The 21,180-nt window shown below is 40.2% G+C and overlaps 1 protein-coding gene across 19 annotated transcripts in view; it reads right to left on the bottom strand.

Moving 5' to 3' along the window:
• The window catches only part of PHC2 (polyhomeotic homolog 2), a 112,331-nt gene extending 91,926 nt beyond the window's left edge, over positions 1 to 20,405 (bottom strand). For 9 of the 19 annotated variants that reach the window (XR_012422982.1, XR_012422984.1, XR_012422987.1 and 6 more), the window contains exon 1: positions 20,286 to 20,405. The gene's annotated coding sequence lies outside the window, so the exon portion shown is untranslated. Of the gene's footprint in view, positions 1 to 19,489 lie in introns of all 19 variants that reach the window. The other 10 variants (XR_012422986.1, XR_012422988.1, XM_074013020.1 and 7 more) reach the window with 2 other exon arrangements.
• Between the last annotated feature and the right edge of the window lie 775 nt (positions 20,406 to 21,180).

The raw sequence follows: 21,180 nt of genomic DNA, 5'->3' as shown, positions 1-21,180 counted from the left end.
TGCTTTTCCTTGGAGAGCAGATTGTCTTTGTGAATGACTCTCTCAGGGAGCATGTGCAGGAGAAGCCAGAGCCTCACTCCATGGGAACGTAACAGACAGAGCTAAAGAATGGGCTAAGAACAGTCGCTGAATGGAACAGGTCATGCTGCTTCTTGAAGCTGAAAAGGCCAATCCTGTAAAAGAGTTGATGAGAGCACCTAATCGGGTTTGACCCCACAGCCTGTGTGTATGCAGAAAGGGCTGGGAAATGTAGCTTTGCACATGAGAAGGGTAGTGATATTCCAGGGCTGCTATCCAGACACACTTACTCACTCATCTGCTTGATTCAATTTTATTTGTACAAAGGGTTTGTTGAGGCAATGGGCAGACTAAGCCTTTAGGGATCAAGGGCTATGCAAATAAAACCTTAATGGAAGATTAAATCAGCTGATGTCCTCCTCAGTGCTATTTCCATTTGTAGGACTGGAACTGGCATTGGGGGAATGAATCATTTTTACTACATTTAAACATTGATTTTAAAATACCTTCTTTACAAAAATAGTAGCCATTATAATTAAACAGGACTGGAAATAGTAACAAACAACAAAAACCTTCCTTTATATAAAGAGAACAAACATTATATTATGGTCACAGTTAAATAGCAAGAATGATAAATAAAGGCACCAACTATGGAGGTCCTTGTTTTGTTTATCCCCCCATGAAGAACCAAGTCTTTCTTTACCTGGAGACTTCCATTTATTATGACTACTAGCTCAAAATAATTTCTAAATATGGAATGAATTACATTTCGATAATTATATGTCTTATTTAGCCAGCCAGCTTCATTACCCAGTATATTCATTTCTTTAAAAAGGAAGTTCTCAAAAGCATTAAAATTATTTTTCTATGAATTATGGGAGAAATAACTAATCTGAAAGTTAGTATAACTATGATATTCTCCTTGTACTGGTTTATATTTCTCTAAAATATACTTAAATCACTAATCAAGAAGTCTCAATATAATCATTTGTTCCCTCCCAGAAGATATATTGCTGTTGATTATTATATCGTTAACATACAGTCTTTAAATTGAGAGACAACTAGAGAATAAACCTAGAGATTCTAAACTACCTTAAGATACTGCTAGTTCCCCAAAAATGCACAGAAAAACATACTGGAACATCTCTGTTTTTTGTTTTTGTTTTCGTTTTTTTGTTGTTGTTATATTAAGGAAAAGTTTAACATAAAAAATCTAGCAATGTAAATCAGCATATTAATAAAGAAGGTGATCATATGATCATCTTTTTCTTTTCTTTTCTTTTTGAGATGGAGTCTTGCTCTGTCGCCCAGGCTGGAGTGCACTGGCACGATCGTGGCTCACTGTGACTTCCACCTCTTGGGTTCCAGCGATTCCCCTGCCTCAGCCTCCCAAGTAGCTGGGACTACAGGCGCGAGCCACCATGCCCAGATAATTTTTTGTATTTTAGGAGAGGTGGGGTTTCACCATGTTGGCCAGGATGATCTCGATCTCCTGACCTCGTGATCCACCTGCTTTGGCCTCCCAAAGTGCTGGGATTACAGGCGTGAGCCACCACACCTGGCCTGATCATCTTTATAGACAAAGGAAAATCATTTGACAAAATTCAATACTCAACCACCATAACAATTCACAAAAAACCAGGAATAGAAGAAAACTTCCTCAATTTCTTAAAGAACATCTAACAAAAACCGACGGCTAACATCATATTTATTAAGGGAAAGACTGAATGTTTTCCCCCTAAGATTGAGAATGGCCATTCAATTGTCTATTCGATATCATACTGGAGGTACTAGGCAGTGCAATAAGGCAGGTAAAAAAGGTTTAAAGATTGGAAAGGAAGAAGTAAAACTGTTAGTTGCCAACAACATAATTGTGTTTGTGAAAAATCCTAAGGAATCCACAAAAAAAATATATTAGAACTAAAGTAAATTGATCAAGGTCACAAGATACAATAACACAGAGAGGTTAAGTAACTTGACTAGGGTTACAATTATAATTAGTAACTGGAAGAGCCAGAATTCTAGTTAGACTGGCCTTGGAGCCTTTCTCTTAACTATTAATTATATGGTAACTTAAAAATCAAAGTGTCACTGTACACACACACACGTGGTGTGCACACAAACACTAAACATCACTTTTCCTTTTCTATTCAATTACCACCAGCTTTACCCTAAATTTTGGTGAAGAGGAATAAATAAACAATGCATGAATCTGGAATCCTCATTCTGTATATAAAAAGCATGATCACTAATAAAACCAAAGTTAGGGATTTAATCCTTGTACAGGCCAGCACATTTCACGCTGAAAAAACCCCTCACTGATACAGTGCCAGATATATGTACCCTATCTAGCCCCTACCCTAATAAGTGGCAAATACTCAAGTTCGGTGCAACTTATCTCTAATACTAGAAAATAAAACTTGAAAGAGTATTGATGATGCATCAGGAGCATAAATCTTGTAATTGAAGGATAGCATGGTCATTGAAAAATTCAGAAACAGAATTAAAAGCTTGACATAGATTTCAAAAGTAAGGCACTAATGCCCAATTAGTCACAAGCCAAAGTAAAGGCTGGTAGCATTTTCATCTTTATAGGAAACTCAGGGTTATCATCAGGGATCTTACATATGGACTTTTTTTTTTGGAGGGGGGATGGAGTCTCACCCTTGTCACCCAGACTGGAGTGCAGTGGCACGATCTCAGCTCACTGCAACCTCTGACTCCAAGGTTCAAGTAATTCTCCTGCCTCAGCCTCCCAAGTAGCTGGGATTATAGGCACGTGCCACCATACCTGGCTAATTTTTGTATTTTTGGTAGAGACGGGCCAGGCTGTCTTCAAACTCCTGATCTCAGATGATCCACCCGCCTCGGCCTCCCAAACTGCTGGGATTACAGGTGTGAGCCACGGTGCCTGGCCCGGACTTTTAAGTAGTTATAATCAAGACTGTCTATACCACGACAACAGAAATAATTGGATAACTACTGTTGCTAAATTGACAAGCATTTATTAGGGCTACTATCTAACACTGAAGTATTGAAATATAGCCAGTCCACCGACACTGGACACTGACATATAGGCAGAGAGAAATGACAATGGGAGCCTGAGGTGGCTTCCTCATGATGAATGAAATAAAGGAGACCGCAGGCAAAGTGGCTGGTGCAGGAGATTATTCAGGCCCAGCTAGTAAACAGCCACAGAAAAATCATTCAATGGCAACAATCTCAAAAGTGAAGGCTCTTTATGAAGACTGTAAGTTTAAAAGACAGTTGCAAACACAGTCAGACTTTGCCAATAGTGACTACAACCTCAAACTAAAAGGCTTGTCTTTGAGCAGCAGGTGGTATGGTATTGGGGATATATCAGTCTTTTTCAGTAAAACTGGCCTAGATAGATAATAACAAAGTGTATTCACTGCTTTATTGCTGTTTTGATCCACTGTATGTAAACCATGAACTTCAAATTATTTTCCTAATGAAAAAAGCTGTAATTATCCATCAAACTCTGTCTTCCAATGCCTCCTGTGGCCCAGAGTACATGACTGCAAGACGGATGACCCAAGGTTGTGTTTGTGGTCTACCGACAACTGAATTATGGTGCTACTGAGGGTAATACAGCATGGCATTGTGAGAAACAGCATAGTATAATGGAAAAACTTGAACTCATCATTTAGTATCTCTAGATCTCAGCTTTTTAATTAAATCCCTTATATGTATACCTAAAAACTGAGTTGGCAGGGCTGTTATGAAGATTAAAATGCCTGGCATATATAAGATACTAAATAAATAAGTGACCATGCATCATGTTTACATATCTATTCTCTCTCTCCCTCTCTCACATAAACACACACACACACACACACACACACACACACACACACACACCCCAAAGGTTAACAGTTGAGGTTGATTTATTGCCCCAAATAACCTGCCCCTAGGATAGATTATTGTAATTAGCCTCACTTATTTTCAGTGTGGCCAGCAAGGACAGGGAGAAAAGTCCTAATTCTGGGGTCAGACAGTCTGTAGTTAGTGGAGGCTTCTACAGTTTACAAAGTTAGCATTTGTCAGATGTTCTCACTATTGTTTTGATCTTTATCTCAATGGTTCTGAATGTTTTACTCCTTGTTTGAATGTTGGGATGTTTATCAAAGTAAACATTTAAACACTGAAGCCCACTGACAAAGAATTTAAATAGACAGTAGGGCAGTTAAAGGGTTTACAGCCAAGACTCAGTAACTGGTTACAGCTCTGTACAACCATGGATCTGCAGTCAATCACAGTCTGGTCTGCCTTAGCCTTATTTTGAAATTCTTTTTCAAACCTCTGTCATTCTAATAGCAATGAATTACTCTCTAATCATATGCTAGATAGCAAGGTGGGGGAAGATCTAAATCTCCTAAATCCTATTTTAATTTATCATGTAGAATTTTGTTATTTTAAATGCAGATCTACTTTTTAACTATTCACAAGCCATATTTTAAATGACAGAATTTCTTTAAAGAAAGGAATCTACTAACAGTCAACATGTACGTTCCCTAAAAACTAAGTTTGAGACTTCTATTTAGAAGTTAAAAAAACAGGGACCAGATTTACTGTCCTGCCTTAAGCAACTAAAAAAATTGGACAAAATATAGAAAGAAATGGTTTTCAGACATTGGCTGACAGGCAGCACAGGCCTGTGATCTCTAAGAAAAGGGACACAAACAAAGTGAGTCCTATGAGTGTACCAGTTTACTGCCTACAGGCAGTTCCTGGATGCACTACAGGGAGGGGGACTAGATCTCACTGAGTCGAGGTGACTGAGATTAGACATCCAGGAGGGCAAAGTGACTAGAATTTGTGAGACAGAGAACTGGAGATAGAGAGAGAGAATACTCTGGAGTTCTACCGACAGGCTTCCCTAGAGTCTTTGACTAAGTACTGGTCTGCACATGCATGAGAGGAACCCACTCAAGACTACTGGAAAGGAGCAGGCAGAACCATTCCCAGAGTTCTTACAGGGCTGTAAATAGTTTGTGTTCACATCTATCAGAGTAGAAAGACCTTGTAATAGACAAGGAATTAGATACAACCCCCAGAAGGATATTGCCAAAGTAGTGAGGTCTAAATTGGTTCTAGAGCAATGGCTGCTCTGGACCCACCATAATAAAGCTTAGAAGCAGTCTTTGAAAGGATTGAAGTAATCCTAGGTAACATAACTGCATCCAAAATAAAAGCCAAAACTAATTAAAGAAATATAATGAAATTTAGTAATCAAGAATATAAAATTAACAATACCTAGTCCCCAATAAAAAATTACCAGGCATGCAAAGAAATGGGAAGATCAGACTTTAAGCCAGAAGAAAAAATAAATAAGTAAAAACGTACTCAGAAATGACATGGATGAAAGAACTAGCAAACAAGTATATTAAAACACTTTTACTAAATATGTTCCACATGTTCAAGAAGTGGAGGAAAACATGAACATGAGGACAAGAGGGAGGGAAAGTGTAAAAAAGACATAAATTAAACTTTCAGAGACTAAGAATACAACATCTGAAACCAAAAATAGACTGGATGAGATTAACAACAGATTGTAAACTTCAGAAGTAAAGATCAGTGAACTTGAAGATACAGAATTAGAAACTATCCAAAATGAGGCACAGAGACACAGGAGACTGAACACAAATGAACAGAGCATCAGTGACCTGTGGGACAATATCAAGCAATCTAATATTCATGAAATTGGAGCTCCAGAAGGAAAAGAGACATGGGGAGGAAGGGAACATAAAAAAAATATTTAAAGAAACCATAGCTAAAAGTTTTCCAAATTCGATGAAATCCATAAATCCAAGCATAATATACAGAAAGTGACTCCAAGGAACATCATAATAAAACTGCTGAAGTGATAAAAAGAAAACCTTAAAAGTAACCAGAGAAAAAAAGACATTAGAGTAACATAGATAAGAATTACAGCAGATTTCTGGCCGGGCACAGTGGCTCACGCCTGTAATCCCAGCACTTTGGGAGGCTGAGGCAGACAGATCACGAGGTCAGGAGATCGAAACCATCATGGCTAACACGGTGAAACCCCGTCTCTACTAAAAATACAAAAATAAATAAATAAATAAATAAATTAGCCAGGCGTGGTGGCGGGCACCTGTAGTCCCAGCTACTTGGGAGACTGAGGCAGGAGAATGGCGTGAACCCTGGAGGCAGAGGTTGCAGTGAGCCAAGATCGCACCACTGCACTCTAGCCTGGGTGACAGTGTGAGACTCCGTCTCAAAAAAAAAAGAATTACAGCAGATTTCTTCTCATAAACTATGCAAGCCAGTAGGCAATGGATAGACATCTTTAAAGTCCTGGAAGAAACTATTAACCTAGAATTCTTTACCTAGTAAAAATATCTCTCAAAATAAAGGTAAAATAGAACTTTTCAGACAGATAAACACTGAAATAATTAATTCCAGTATAACTGCACTACCAAAAATATTAAAGAAAGTTATTTAGTCTAAAGAAATTGATAACAGAAACACAAATGAATAAAAAGGACATCTGAAACAATAAATAGGTGAGTAAATATAAAGGTCATGTTTCCTCATTTTTAAGTATCTTTAAAAGATAATTGACTACTTAAAGTAATAATAAAATATGTTAAATAAAATACATGACAATAACTCAAAGGGCCGGAAGGGAAAAATGGAAGTATATGGCTTTAATGTTTTTCCACTATATGTAAAGTGATATATATTATTTCGAGATAGACAGGGATAAATTGAAGACATAAGTTATAAACAGGAGGACAAGTACTAAGAAAAGACAAAACAAAGACACATATGCAATAATGCAATAATGAGGACAATATGGGATCAAAAATAAGTAACTCAAATAATCCTAAATGAGGCAAAAAAAAAAAAAAAAAAAAGAGAAAAAAAGGAACAAAGAACAAATAGGACAGATAGAAAACAAATAGCAAGAATGTCAATTCAAGGCCAGCTATCCCAATAATTATAATAAATGTAAATTGTTTAAACATCCCAATTAAAAAGCAGAAATTTTCATATTGGATTAAAAACCAAAGATATGCTTTCTACAGAAACATACTTTAAAAATAAAGACATATATAGGCTAAAAGTAAAATGGTGGAAAAGATACATCATGCAAACAATAACCATAAGAAAGCTGCAGTTATTATATCAATATCAGATGAAATAGACTGCAGAAGAAGGAATATTGCCAGAAAAAAGAAGGTAATCTTATAATGATAAAGGGGCAGTTCATCAAGAGGACATACAATCCTAAATGTGCATGTACCTAGTAACAGAGTTCAAAATACATAAAGTAAGAACTGATAGCACCAAAAGGAGGAAAACACAAGTTTACCATTATAGTTGGAGATTTCAATGCTCCTCTCTTAGTAATTGATGACACAAGTAGATGTAAAAATTAATACAGATATAAAAGACTTGAACAACACTATAAACTTAATTTAGATATATAGAACATTCCACCTAATAACAACAGAATATACATTCTGGGCCATAAAATAAGTCTCAATAAATTTAAGAGAACTGAAATCATATAAAGCATATTCTCTAAGCATAACAGAATTATACTTGAAAGCAGTAACAGAAAGCCATTAGGAAAATCTCTAATATTTGAAAACCAAACAATGCACTTCAAAATAACTCATGGTTCAAAGAAGAAATCCTAAAGAAAATTAGAAAATATTTTAAACCTAGTGGAAACAAAAACATTACATATCAAAATCTGTAGGATATAGGTGAAGTAGTACTTAAAGGAAATTTTATAGCATGAAAACACTAGTGTTAGAAAAGAAGAGAGGTCTCAAATCATTAACCTCTGCTTCTATTTTGTTAGAGAAAGAAGAGTAAATAAAATGCAAAGGAAGGAAATAATAAAGAGTGGAAAACAATGCAGTAGAACACAGAAAAACTACAGAGAAAAATCGATGATACGAAAAGCTGACTCTTTGAAAAGATCAATACAATTGAAAAACCTCCAGCCAGATTGATCAGAAAAAGGAGCAAGAGCAAGAGAGAGAAAGAGAGTGAGAGAGAGAGAGAAAGAGGACACAAATCACCAGTCATAGGAATGAAAGAAATCTTACAGACATTAAAAGGATAATGAAGCAATATTATGAACTACTTTATACCAACAACTTAAACAACTTAGGTGAAATGGATAAATTCTTCAAGACACAAATTATCAGAGCTCACTCAAGAAGAAATAGATAACCTAAATAGCCCTATAGCTACTAAAGTACCTGAATTCTTGGTTTAAAATCTGTTTACAAAGATAACTCCAGGCATAGACGGCTTTATTGGTGAATTCCATTAAATATTCGAAAAAAGAAATAATGCCAATACTAATAAACTCTTCTAGAAAACAGAAAAAGAAACTCCTACCTACTCATTTCATGAGCCCAGAATTACCCTGATACCAAAACTACACAAGGATATTTAGAAGAGAAAAAATACTAAAGATAAAGGCTAACTAATGGAAAAGGATAAAAACAATGAACACAGCAGAAAACATGAAGAACAGACTAGAAGATTGAAAAGACTTTAGACATTGTCACATTGTCCTTTGTGGAATGCTTGCCCAGTGTGAAGCCCTGTATAGCATAGCGTTTAATAGCATGGACTTTTGAAATCAAACTGTCTGCCTTGGTTCAGGTCCTGGCCCCACCATTTACCAATTGCATCACTTTGGCCAAGTTACCTAACTTCTCTGTGCCCTTCCCATTTAAAACAGAACTCCCATTATGGGAGTTGCTATGAAGAATAAATGAGTAAATTCATTTCAAATGCTTACACCACTGCCTGGCACATAGTAAAGACTACATACTTGCTGTATGTTTGCTGAAATTATTATTATACATGTTATATTAGTTGGTTGTTATCTTTATTAAGTCATAATATTTTCTCTCAAAACGAGCTAGGCAGTATAAGTGACTACCCTCATTGTTTAGTCCCCTATTGCTGCCATAAAAACAATGACAAACTTAGTGGCTTAAAACAACAGAAACAACAGAAACCTACTCTCTCACAGTTTTGGAGGCCTGAAGTTCAATATTAGCTTTACTGGGTAGAAATCAAGGGGTCAGCAGGCTGTGCTCCCTCTGGAGGTTCTAGGGAAGAATCTATTTGTTGAATCTTCCAGGTTCTGGTTACTGCTGGCTCTCTGTTTGTGACCATATCACTCTAATCTTTGCCTCTGCATTTACATTGCCTCCCACTTGTCTGTGTCTCCCTCTGCCTCTCTCTTATAATGACACTTGTGATTGTATTTAGGGCCCACCCAGATATAACCCCTCCATGTCAAGATCCTTAATTTAATCACATCTGCAAATACCCCTTTTCCTTATAAGGTAATAATTACAAGTTCTGGGGATAAGGAATTAATATACTTGGGTGGTCATTATTCAGTCTACTACTTATCACTAGGGAAGGCTGATGTGGTGTGCAAATTATTACATAAACAACATTTCTTTTTAAAGGATATTTAGCTCTCTCTACAACAAACATGTTATGCAACCATGTTTCAAGGCACAATCCATTCACCTAGAGGTAGGTCCCAAAACTGTAAGCATAGTATCTACAATGAACTATAACACCACAATAGTGCTAACATACAAACTCAAATCTATATAATTATGACACTGATCACAAACTTTGGGGGAGGGAAACATGTCTGGACCTTCTTGTGATTCAAATAAAACAGCTTATTAAGATCACTAGTAAGAATCAAGAAGATAAACATAAACTAGATTTGGTGATAACTAAAGGAAGATTGAAAAAAATCAGCTCACTCTTAATGACCATAGGTACTTGAACTCAAAGCCTGCATGTTTACCCTACATTACACAGTAATGAAGAACTTCAGTTCTAGAGTCAGTCCTCAGTTCAAAATCTGGCTAATGTATTCATGATTTGAACTTGGACAAGTTATTTCACCTCTTCTTTTTCCCCCTTTTTTCTTTCCTTTTTGTACCCAGGCTGGAGTGTGGTGGCACGATCACAGCTCACTGCAACCTTGACTTCTTGGGCTCAAGTGATCCTCCCACCTCAGCCTCCTGAGTAGCTGTGACTACAGGTGCATGCTACCACATCTGGCTTATTTTAAAAATTTTTTTTAGAGACGAGGTCTTGCCATGTTGCCCAGGTTAGTCTCGAACTCTTGAGCTCAAGTAATCCTCCTGCCTCGGCCTCCCAACATGCTGCGATTAGAGGTGTAAGCCAACGTGCCCAAACTATTTTCACCTCTTTGAGCCTGTTTCTTCATCTGTAAAATGGAAATAACATGAGTACTTACCTCAGAGTGGCTGTGAGGATTAAATAAGAATTCACGTAACGCTCTTGCATGACAATTATCATATATGAGCACTCAATAAGTTGTAATTCCAATTATTATGTAATAAACACTAGTGTTTCTAATACAACTCCATCTTCTCTTCTATTTCAGGAGAAATATTGCCTCATCTTCAGTTTCTTTATTGTCAGGAGCTATTCCTCTAGGGACTGTGATCTCATGGGGGAAAGGCACCCACATGGGAAAAGCAAAGAAAATAATGTAGTCTGCAATTCTGGTATGCATATACTTGGGGAAACAGGAAAAGAGGAATAAAGACGGGACTTTGTAAGCTAGTAAAGGACAGGCAGTAGGGCAAAGTGTGTGACTAAGACGGCTAACATATAGTACTTGAGGATGGGGGAAATAAGAAAAAAATAAGAATTTAAATAGCAGAAGTCTAAATAAAGGGATGTAATAGATGCATTATCTACAGGAACTTATTAAATGATTAGAACTTTGCACTCTGGAAATATGAGGGCTGAAAGGAAGGAGTTATGGGTGATGTCAGGAGGAGTACAGACAAGATAAACCCAAATGAGCTTACTTCAACATACCAGAACCCCAGTCCCGGGACTGAGATGAAGTAGAGGATAGAAAAGAGAAGCTGAAAACTCAAGAAAGTTTGTGTTTAGGACAAATAAAACACTGCAAGCAACTTCAAGACATTGGTAGTATGTTGTTTCTCAGTATTTCCAGCAGCAAGTCCAGTATCTCATATGCCATTAACAAACCGGGGTTGAATGAACAGACATATATATTCAAGAGTAAACATACTGGCAGTAGACGAGAAGGCTCATTAAAGGTTCTTTGCTAGCTGCATGATTCCGTCTCTGGTCTCACTCCTGTCCAAACCAACCTTCACATTGCTGATGTGTTCTTTCTAAAAGGCAGATTTGATCACGTTACTCCTAAGGGCTTTAACAGCTCCCTTTGGTCGCCACTATAAAGTCCAAATTCCTCAGCCTGGTAAACCAAGCCTTTTGTGATCTGATGCCAGCCTACTTTTCAGACTTGTTTCTGCGACAACCCTCCTCATATGTTCTGCTGTGGTCTTGGAAGGTTGTTTGGAGGTCTCCCATATGTGCTCTCTCAAGCAAAGACACCCCCACCTTTGCACACACTGCTTCCTGTCTGGCTGAGAAGCTCCCTCTTACCCTTCAAATGTCACTTTCTCCAGAAAACTTTTCCTAACATTTCTAAGCAGGGTCCATACTTCTATTATGGTACTAAGCACAATACCATAATTAATGTTTCCATGTCTTTCTTTCTTTAGAAACCTCTGTAGTACCATGCCTGGGTTCTACTCATCTTTGCATCCCCAGCTGCTAGAGTGGGGTATAGAAGCTTATTAAATGTTTGTTGAAAAAATAAATAAGATTGTAGAAGCCAAAAATAGAAATAAAGCTTAAATACTCAGGTAAACAAAGGCAGCAGGATATTAAAAGACAGGGATCGGCAAGTCCATCCCTGTAATCAGAAGATTTTGTCATGGCTAGCAGCTACAATACGCCCTCCAATTGAGCTCTGTTATCATGATCAGAAACGAAATTTTGGGCTGGTTATACGATGGGCCTCACCCAATATTACATTCCCTATTTATATTATTCCAAACCATTTCTAACACTCTGCCTTGGATAAAGCAATTTCATTTTCACGTGCTTTAGTGTCACCATCTTATGTGAAGTAACCTCTATTTCAAAATGCCCTAAAAGCCAAGTTCTGCCCTCTTATTCTAATTCTCATTTTCTCTCTCTCTTACTAAGTGGAGTGGAAAACTTCTGTGCTAACTTAAGAATGAGAACAGTCTGAATCTAAACTTACTGTATACCCTAGGAAAGTTATTATACCTTTATACATCTCAACTTTCTCTTCCTTCAATGGGATCAACTCTATCTAGGAGGCCATAGGAAATAATGAAAGGTAAAACTTACACAATTCTTATTATGTACCTCACATGTATTAACCTGTTTAAATCTATAATTCTTGGAGGTAGGGACTGTGATTCTCCTCCACTATACCCAAGAAGACTGAAGCAGAGAGAGAACAGATGGAAGGAGGCTGGGAAGTTCACAGCTCATGAGTGGCTAAGAGGCAAGGCTGGAACCCCAGCATCATGGCTCTAGTGTCCCTGCAGTGAACTTTTACCTCCGACTGCCTCTCTGCAGGCCAATGGAAGATACTGTGCTTGGAACATAACTCTAGCACATTAAAGTATTAAAGGACTTAAAAATTATATATTTTTTCAAACAAATGCAAGCCTTATTTGTAACTGAAAACAAAATAAAAGTGGGAAGAGAAGGAATGGAGACACTGAATGGTAGGCTTCAGATATGGGACAGTGTTCTATATTTCAATCCAAACGCATTTTACAGCCAAGATTTTAAGACCTGAAACCATCCGTCCCGTACAGCTAAAATAAGAAGGATCTCATGATTTTAGCCATCAAGGAGATGGATGTGTCCTTCACTGGTACTGTATCTAAAATTAAGATGACACTGTCAGTAGATGAACATCTACCTTGGGGTATGGCTTTATAGACCAATGAATTAGGTTTTTCTCAGGAGCAGCAACCAAAGAATAGAAATAACACAAGATACACTTGTGTTAAGCTTTTTGTACAGAAACAGAATTTTATTTCTAGAAAAAGCATTAAATATTTAGTTAAGTTCACATTACCCTATACTAAAAAAATTAATTTGGGGCAAAAGTTAAAGAACTAGGTATAATGCAGTACTTTCAAATTATCAACTGCTTATAATTATATTTCCTTCTGGGCAAAGGAAATATATATATTTTATTTAGAAAGTGCTGAATAAGGCTGGGCACGGTGGCTGATGCCCGTAATCCCAGCACTTTGGGAGGCCGAAGAGGGTGGATCACGAGGTCAGGAGTTCAAGACAAGCCTGGCCAATGTGGTGAAACCCCGTCTCTACTAAAAATACAAAAATTAGCCGGGCGTGGTGGCGCACACCTGCAGTCCCAGCTACTCGGGAGGCTGAGGCAGGAGAATTGCTTGAACCCGAGAGGCGGGGGGTTGCAGTGAGCTGAGACCGCACCATTGCATTCCAGCCTGGTGGACAGAACGAGACTCCGTCTCAAAAAAAAAAAAAAAAAAAAAGTGCTTAATAAATATTTATTGAGTAAATTAATACTATTATAGAGATTGATTCATTAATACTATTTTAGAGATAGATTTATTTCCAGATGGTTCCTTAGAAGGAATGGGTGCCTTATAATAGTCATCATTTGTCCTGGAGAACTTACTCCTCAAATCTCTTGAAAAGCCACCTTTATCTGTACCCATGGTTTCTACATCTTTTCTTCCCCCATCAGAAAGAGAACAGAGAAAGATCAGGTTACATTGCTTCTGTGGGCCTGTATAAATTCCTGAGAGGTTCTCTCTTCTGTCAGGAAAAGTTTCCCTGGCAACCATATTTACACACTCACTCATTTCCCTCCCCTCCTTTGATTCACTGGTTGGTATAAAAATTAATTTGCATTGATTTGCTGAAGCTTACAAGTTAATCATTCTAATAGACTCACAAAATTTTAGACGCTGGTCTCTGCCCAAAACTTGTTTCTTAAAGGGCCTGTTTACTTTCTTTAGAAATTTGAATGTAATTATCTTCAGTTTAAATATTTTTAAATACATTTAATATGTATTCTGAATGTTTCTGGCTTCAGGTAGAGAAAATAATATTTTTCTAAGGGCATCTGGCCTATATTATTAGTTAGGACGGTCAAGAAACAAAGAGATACTTTAGTTCTGAGTAAGCAAAGGGTCAGATTCTTATCCAGCTATAGTAAGGTCCTGGAAGATAAAAGTCAAGGACCAAAACAAAAAGTCTGGGTCACATGAAATGATGAATCAGGCCTAAGATTCTGGGTGATCAGAGGTCAGGACCTGGATAACAGGCATGGGACGTGAGTTATCAAGAACTGAGTTTCATTAATTCATTCACTAAGTATTTACTGTGCAACTACTAGGGCATGGTGTTGGGAAAAGAGCAGTGAATAAGCCAGACACAGATGTACCCTCATAAAATTGAGAGTCACATATCTGAATAGTGAACACATGTTGACTTTGTTATTGAACCAAGTATCTCTGGACTAGGGGTGCTCACTGTATAATTTCCTATAAAGGCCAGAATTGGTTTCAGACTAGGAATGGCACAGAGACCTATAGATAAAGATAAGTTCAAGAAGCCTTCACTGGAGTACATAAGTTGGCAGGTCAAGCAGTCTTGGACATATACATTTAAACTTCAACAACAATGATATATGAGCCTATCACAGGAAACAAGGCTAGATACTTTGCAATATACCTACGTTTTATAAAGAATAGAGTGAAAGCCGATAAAGGTATGAGTTATTCTTAAGCTCTTTTAACAACCATTTACTGAGCATCTATGTTGTTCAAGAAATAGTTTTAGGAGCTTAAGTTAAGGGTATGAAAAAGACATGGTCCTTAGCAATTATAACAATGTGGTAAATGCTATAATGAGATGCTAACGTATGAAGAAATATCAAAGAGGAGATTACTAATTCTTAAAAAGCAAGCTGGGAAATGCCTTCTGAGAGGTAATGCTTGAAATGAGTCTTAAAAGATAAGTAGAAAATTTTGTTTTAAGCTGGTAAATGTTGGGGTAATTTGTTATACAGCAATGGATAACTACTACAGTGCCTTATGGAGACCATGCTACAGCATAACTAGGAGACTATGGAGAAGACCCAGCCCAGTCATGTAAACTGTGTTTCATGTGTATACTGCAGGTTATATTGGACATCTCTTCATATTTTTCTTCTCACGTATTCTTAGGCTTACCTGATCCATGTTGGGCATAGAAAATGAGAACAAACACTCTGAACGGGGATGAGACAGGTAATGGGAGGAGGCAATACAATCTCAGTCTTGTCTGATTTCCCCCACAAAGGAATCCAGGTTGGTTGGCATAGGACTTGGTCAAGTGGTAAGTGTCAAGTGATGTCAGGACTTGGTCAAATCATTACTCAGAGAGACCAGAAGTGAGAGGAACAAGAGGATGAGTAAAAACTGTTTCTGAGAGAACCATAACCATGAAACCCAGAAAAAACTAATTGGTTGTCAGTTCCAAGTAGTGACCGTAAAGCCAAAAATGAGAGAAAATAGAAGTTTCTGTTTTTCTTGATTCATGTGGGTAGATGAAGGAACAGAGCAGGCAACAAAGGCAAGAGAGAACAGAAGCATTCCAGACAATGGTGGCAACCAGTGGGGTTCAAAGCTGCTGGAGGGGTCCATGGTTTGAGGGTCAAAGGGTAGCATCAACCTGATTAAAAAGGCACCAGATGAGGGCAGACAAGTCGTAGTGTACCTGTTCCACTCCAATTTCTGTTTCAGTAGGTTGAAAAATGGTCTCCATATCTTCCCATGAACAAATGGGAATATCTAACTTAAAAAGGAATAGAAATGAACTTGTGTTGTATTTAAACTGGGAGTAACAATAGCATCAGGACTATAACTCTCTCTAGTAATACCCTCACAACATGGTGGATGAGTTTCCAGAAGTCATTCTAAGTAAGCAATTCCTTGCCTCTTTATTCTCTATTCTCTTCATATTGACTGGGCATTTCCTTTTGCCCTTCACACCAGCAGACTCATGGAGTTCAAAATGAAGGGACCATAGGAAAATGTGATTGTGCAGCATGACACAGCAAGGACTTAGGCCACCTACCCAAAACAAAGGCCACAGCGCAAAATGCTTTCCTACCTTCAGGAGGTAGTACAGATACCTTCAGGCAGAACTGGATACCTAATTTGTGGGGCCTGGTGCAAAATGAAAATATAGAACCCCATTGTTAAAAATTATCAAGAATTCCAAGACAGCAACAAGAGAGTATTAAACCAAGCCTGGGCCCCTCTAAACATAGGGCCCTGGGAGACTGCACAGGTTGCATACCCACAAAGCTGGCCCTGACTTCAGAGACAGTATAGCATGATCCTTCAGGAAAGCTTTAGAGTCTGAGCTGGATCCAAATCCCATCTGTGCCACTCATTAGCTGTGTGACCTCCGGCAATTTACTTAGTCTTTCCATGTTGCCAAGAGGTTGTGTGGTTATAATCTGGTGCTGGGAAGATTAAATGGGATAATGAACAGAATGTATACAAAGAGCTTAGCACAATGCCTAGCACATAGTGAGCACTCAATAAATGATAGCTGTACTATTACTGTTCAATGAAACATACAGGTAGTTGTCAAAGCAATAAGTTTAAGAAATGGACTGCTGACTTACTATTAAGGATATGAAAGAAAAATAATAATATTTTAGGTCAACTAAAATAATGAAGCAGACAGAGAAAATGAAATCTTCCACTTGACTGTGCTGTCTTTGCTAATCACTTTTCTATTTCTTTTCTTCCTTTCATTGCCAAACATACAAAAGGTGATCTGCATGCTGTCTCCACTTCTTATCTGCATCTCATGCCACAGTTCTCTCTAATGTGGCTTTTAATATCCCCATGGCCACCCCCGCCACTCTAGTGAAGCTATCATTTTCAAAAAGTTACTAATGACCTTCTGTTTACTAAATATAATGAATGTTTCCCACTCTTTCTATACAATTTCATACTGCAGACCAATTTCTGCAGCTCAAAACTTTTTCTTCTCTTGACTTCTATGATACTACACTCTCATGGTTAATAGCATGTCTAACTGGCCTTGGCATCTGTCAGGTACACAACAAATGGTGGTGAATAGAATGCAGTTGTTTGATGAATAAATTAGATGGTTGTCTTGCTTCTTTGATATTCCTTATTTTCTACCATACGAACTCCATGGCTTCTCCCTCCCTCCCTAAATGTGGGATATATCTCCAAGTTTCAGTCCTTCATCCTCTATTCTATTTCTATGCTGTTACCACCCGTGTACTCAGCTAATCATATGGCTTCAATTATCACCATTTTTTTTTTCTCAGCTCCTATAATACCACACATTAAGCATCTCAAAAAGGTACTAAATGGCTGCTATACATTTGTGATTTCATTTATTCATCACAACAATATTGGGTAGGTGGCATTATTACAGATGAAGAAACTGAAGCCAAAGTCATGTAGCAAGTACCTGGTAGAACTGGGATCCAAATCTTTGTTTAGCTGAGAATAACCCCCATACTACACCACCCCTCTCATTTTCCTGTCTCCTCCATATCACAAATACAGGACAGTATTTGCACACAAGCAGGTGTTCAGTAAATATGCTGATTGAGAAGACTGCTTAAATACCGCCCATGATTTTCCAGCACTACAGTATCATCAGTCTTAGCAGAGCATATTAAGCATGTCACCCCAGTGACACCTTCTTTAGACTTGATCTGTAATATAACTCAAAACAGAAAATTTGCCAAAAACTCGCCATAAGCTGTTCTAAAAATAAATTTGGTCTAAGCAAAGCAAAAAGGCCTTTATCTGATTCAAATATTAGGAGAGTTTTGGGGATGAGGTCCACTTTGCTACTCTGGGCCCAACCTTGCTCAGCTTCTAAATGATTAGGAAGTAAAAATAGGCTGGCTAGTTGATGGCTGATGAGGTTAAATGAACTATTTATAGTTCTAGAGATAGATACTAAGACAGCAGAATGGGATTTTCTCTGCTCTGGTAGCTAAGACCTCATTAAAAGAAGCCCAATACATGTGAGACATGGGTGGAAACTGGGATGAAGAGAAGAGGATAATAGTAAGGAGGGAGGGTAAACAGAAAGGAGGAGGCATTGGAAAGCCTATGGAGGGCCTGGCCCAGTCTGGCAGATCCACCGCTGTTGTGCACAGCTGGCACCATGCAACAGTGGGCTCAGCTGCATTTGCACGATTCATGGTCTCAGTCCTGGACTACTTGCCCTGACCCATCTCACACACTCCAGTCCTCTCTTAATCCAGATCCTTCCAGCTTCTGATCGTAATACTTATTTCCCCAGGTCTCACAGATTTGACATCCAGCATTGCTTCCCTAGTTATGGCCGTGTATTCTCTTTTTGTATGGTTTAGATTTGCCCTCCTCAGATGCTGCCTCTAGTGCCAAACATTATGCCCAGTTTTCAGGCCCTCTCCTTTAGAGCGATTGAAAACTACTCCTATTCCACCTCCACATGATGGACTCTTACTTGGAAAGACATGAGTGACAAAGACCAGGGATGAGGCTCAGAAAAACTGATGAGGGGAAAATATGGCAGAGAAAACGGTAAGAAAAATATCACTGGACAACTGGGCTGGGAATGAGAAATTCCGGGCTACTTTTAGGAAGTTACATTACAGAGGAAGGAAAAACGCCATAGTTAAAATAGAAAGCCATTCCCTAGAGATAACATATTCTTTATGTGGCTGCATTTGCTGTTCCCCCGCTTTGGCTGCCTTTTCAGTCCTTTCCAATTTTCTCTGCAAGGTGAACTCCTATTCACCCTTCAACACCTTGTTTAAACGTGTTCTCTGGAAAGCCTTCCCTGGTCCTCTCAGACAGCTAATTGTTCCCTCCTCTGTGCTTTCACAGTCCTTTGCATTCACGTCTATTATGCTGTTAATCACTTTTACTAGCAATTTCATGTTTCTCCTACCACTTCTTTCAGGACAAGGACTAATTATCTTATTCATCTTTGCATCCCCAAGACATAGCAGAGTGCCTGGCATATGCCAAGTATTTGTTGTTGGGTGATAAAAGACATCAAGAGCAACGTGGAAGTGCAATTTGCACTTCACTTGCAAAATCAAATTGGTTCCTGGTACTTTTCATGTGTAACCGCGTTTTCTCTTGATTTAGAAGGAACGAGTTTAGACTCATAAAAGAAACTCTATTGATATCCCGGACGCATTAGCCGATTTTCATCCCCACTAGTGACAGAAATATTTTTTTCCCCCACACTTCCAAGAAACTCCCAGGGTAAGCTTAATATCAGTGGCGCATCTCTCCTCCTACCATTTCTATTGTAGCGAAAGCTAAATTACACTGTGGCCTAAAGCTGCCACCAGTCTTAGTGAAATGGGGGAGGGGGGATAATTACAAGAAGACACTTCTGTAGCAGACCTAGGAGGGGGTTGGGGGAGGAAGATGAATTTAAGCTTCGCCTTATAAGAAATGTGTTAGACACTCACGTAGAACAGCCGCTTCCTCTGTGCATGACAGACCCGATCCAGGTGTCCAGCACCGACCTTTTCCCATGGGTGTCAGGTCATCACCCAGCACAGAAAACAAGGGACCAGCGCCTTTCTAGGGCATCCCTCTTTCTCCAACCTTGGGGCCCGCTTTTCCTCTAGGGGACTGTTCTCTCCTCCCAGTTCCAGCAACCCCGGTTCCCTCTGCTGGTACCCCCCCACGCCACGCTTGACTCTGGACCGAAAGTGCCGGCAGCTGGGCTGTCAGGCCGCGGCTGGGGAGCGGGCGCCCTGGTCAGGCCCGAACCCCGGGTCTCCCCGCACTCTGCGGGACGAGCGGAGCAGGCGCAGGCCGCGCAAGGCCACGGGCTGCCGTGGCGCGGGCCTCTCCGCGGCAGGGGGTTCGGTCCCCGGAGAAAGCGCTCCAGTGACGTGACCTCGGCCCGTTCCCGTTCCCGGCAGCCCCCCGGCAAGCCTCGGCCTCAGAGCTCCCCGCAGCCCTCCTCGCGGCGGGTTACCGGCCTGGGGGCGCCGCGCTCTACCGGTCGCTGGCCGGGACTGCGGGCTCCCAGCGCGGGCCCCACGCCGCGGACCAGGGGTCAGGCCGCCTGCCGCCCGTCTGTCCGTGCCCATGGCAATGCCCCCGCCCCGCGCGGCCCGTCCCGGCCGAGCGCTCCGGCCCGACCGTGACAGCTGGGTGCCCAAAGGGTTAAGCCGGCAGCGCGGCGGCCGGTGTCCCCCGCGCGCTGCCCGTCAGCCGCAAGCCGGCCCCAGCGCGCACGCGCCCGCCCGTTACCTGCGGTAGCCTCCGCGCTCCTCCTCCACCTGGCCGCTCTCTCCCGGGGGCCGCCCCTCAGCCCGCCCCCTCGGCTCGGCGCCGCGCACCCTGCTGGCTACTCGGACGCGGCCCGCGGAGGAGGGGCGTGGGCTTCATTACCATATATTAGAATACCAGCGCGCGTCACGTGGCCGCTCCAGCCAATGGTCACCCTGGAAGGGCGGGGATTGGGCGGAACACGCCTTAGTGGTGCTCCCAGCCTGAACCGGTGGCCATGGCAACGGGCGGGTGGGCGGGGTAGTGGGGAGGCTCTGGAGCCCGGTGCCCCCGGGAGCATCTCCTCTACCTGAGCTCCGTATGGCGACCGCGCGCAGTTTTCCCACTTCGCGGATGGAGAGATTTGTCTCAGCCAGAGAGATCCAGATTCAGCCAACATTTACTGAGCACTTACTACGTGCCTTAACACTTTGCCACCGAATGTGATGTCTGTCCTATTAACCCCACTATATAGTAGGGAAAGTGGAGGCTCAGAGAGGTTAGATCATTCACCCAAAATCATACAACAACATTAAATGGCAAAAGTGGAGATCTAAGACCATTTTTGACTTCAGATCCGGGACAATCGCGAGTTTTTTTAATCCAGCAGGAGTCTCCTAGCACTTCCTCACAATTCCAGGTGTGCTGAGCGGTTGAGAAAATCCTTGTAAATAATTTGTACAGCGTTTTACTGTTTCCTTACGGTGACCTTTGAGAGTAGTAGGCAGAACAGTTATGCCCGTATTACAAAGGAGAGAAAATGAGGCCCGGAGAGGCCATGTGACATAATTTAGGTCAAACAGCTATTAAGAGCTAATGCTTAGTTACAGTTATTTATACTGAAGCTCATTACTTTAGAAAACTTGTAAATTCAGTC

This window comes from Macaca fascicularis, chromosome 1, assembly GCF_037993035.2.
Source record: "Macaca fascicularis isolate 582-1 chromosome 1, T2T-MFA8v1.1".
Classification (NCBI taxonomy): domain Eukaryota; kingdom Metazoa; phylum Chordata; class Mammalia; order Primates; family Cercopithecidae; genus Macaca; species Macaca fascicularis.
This window is presented reverse-complemented; position numbering and strand designations above follow the sequence as displayed.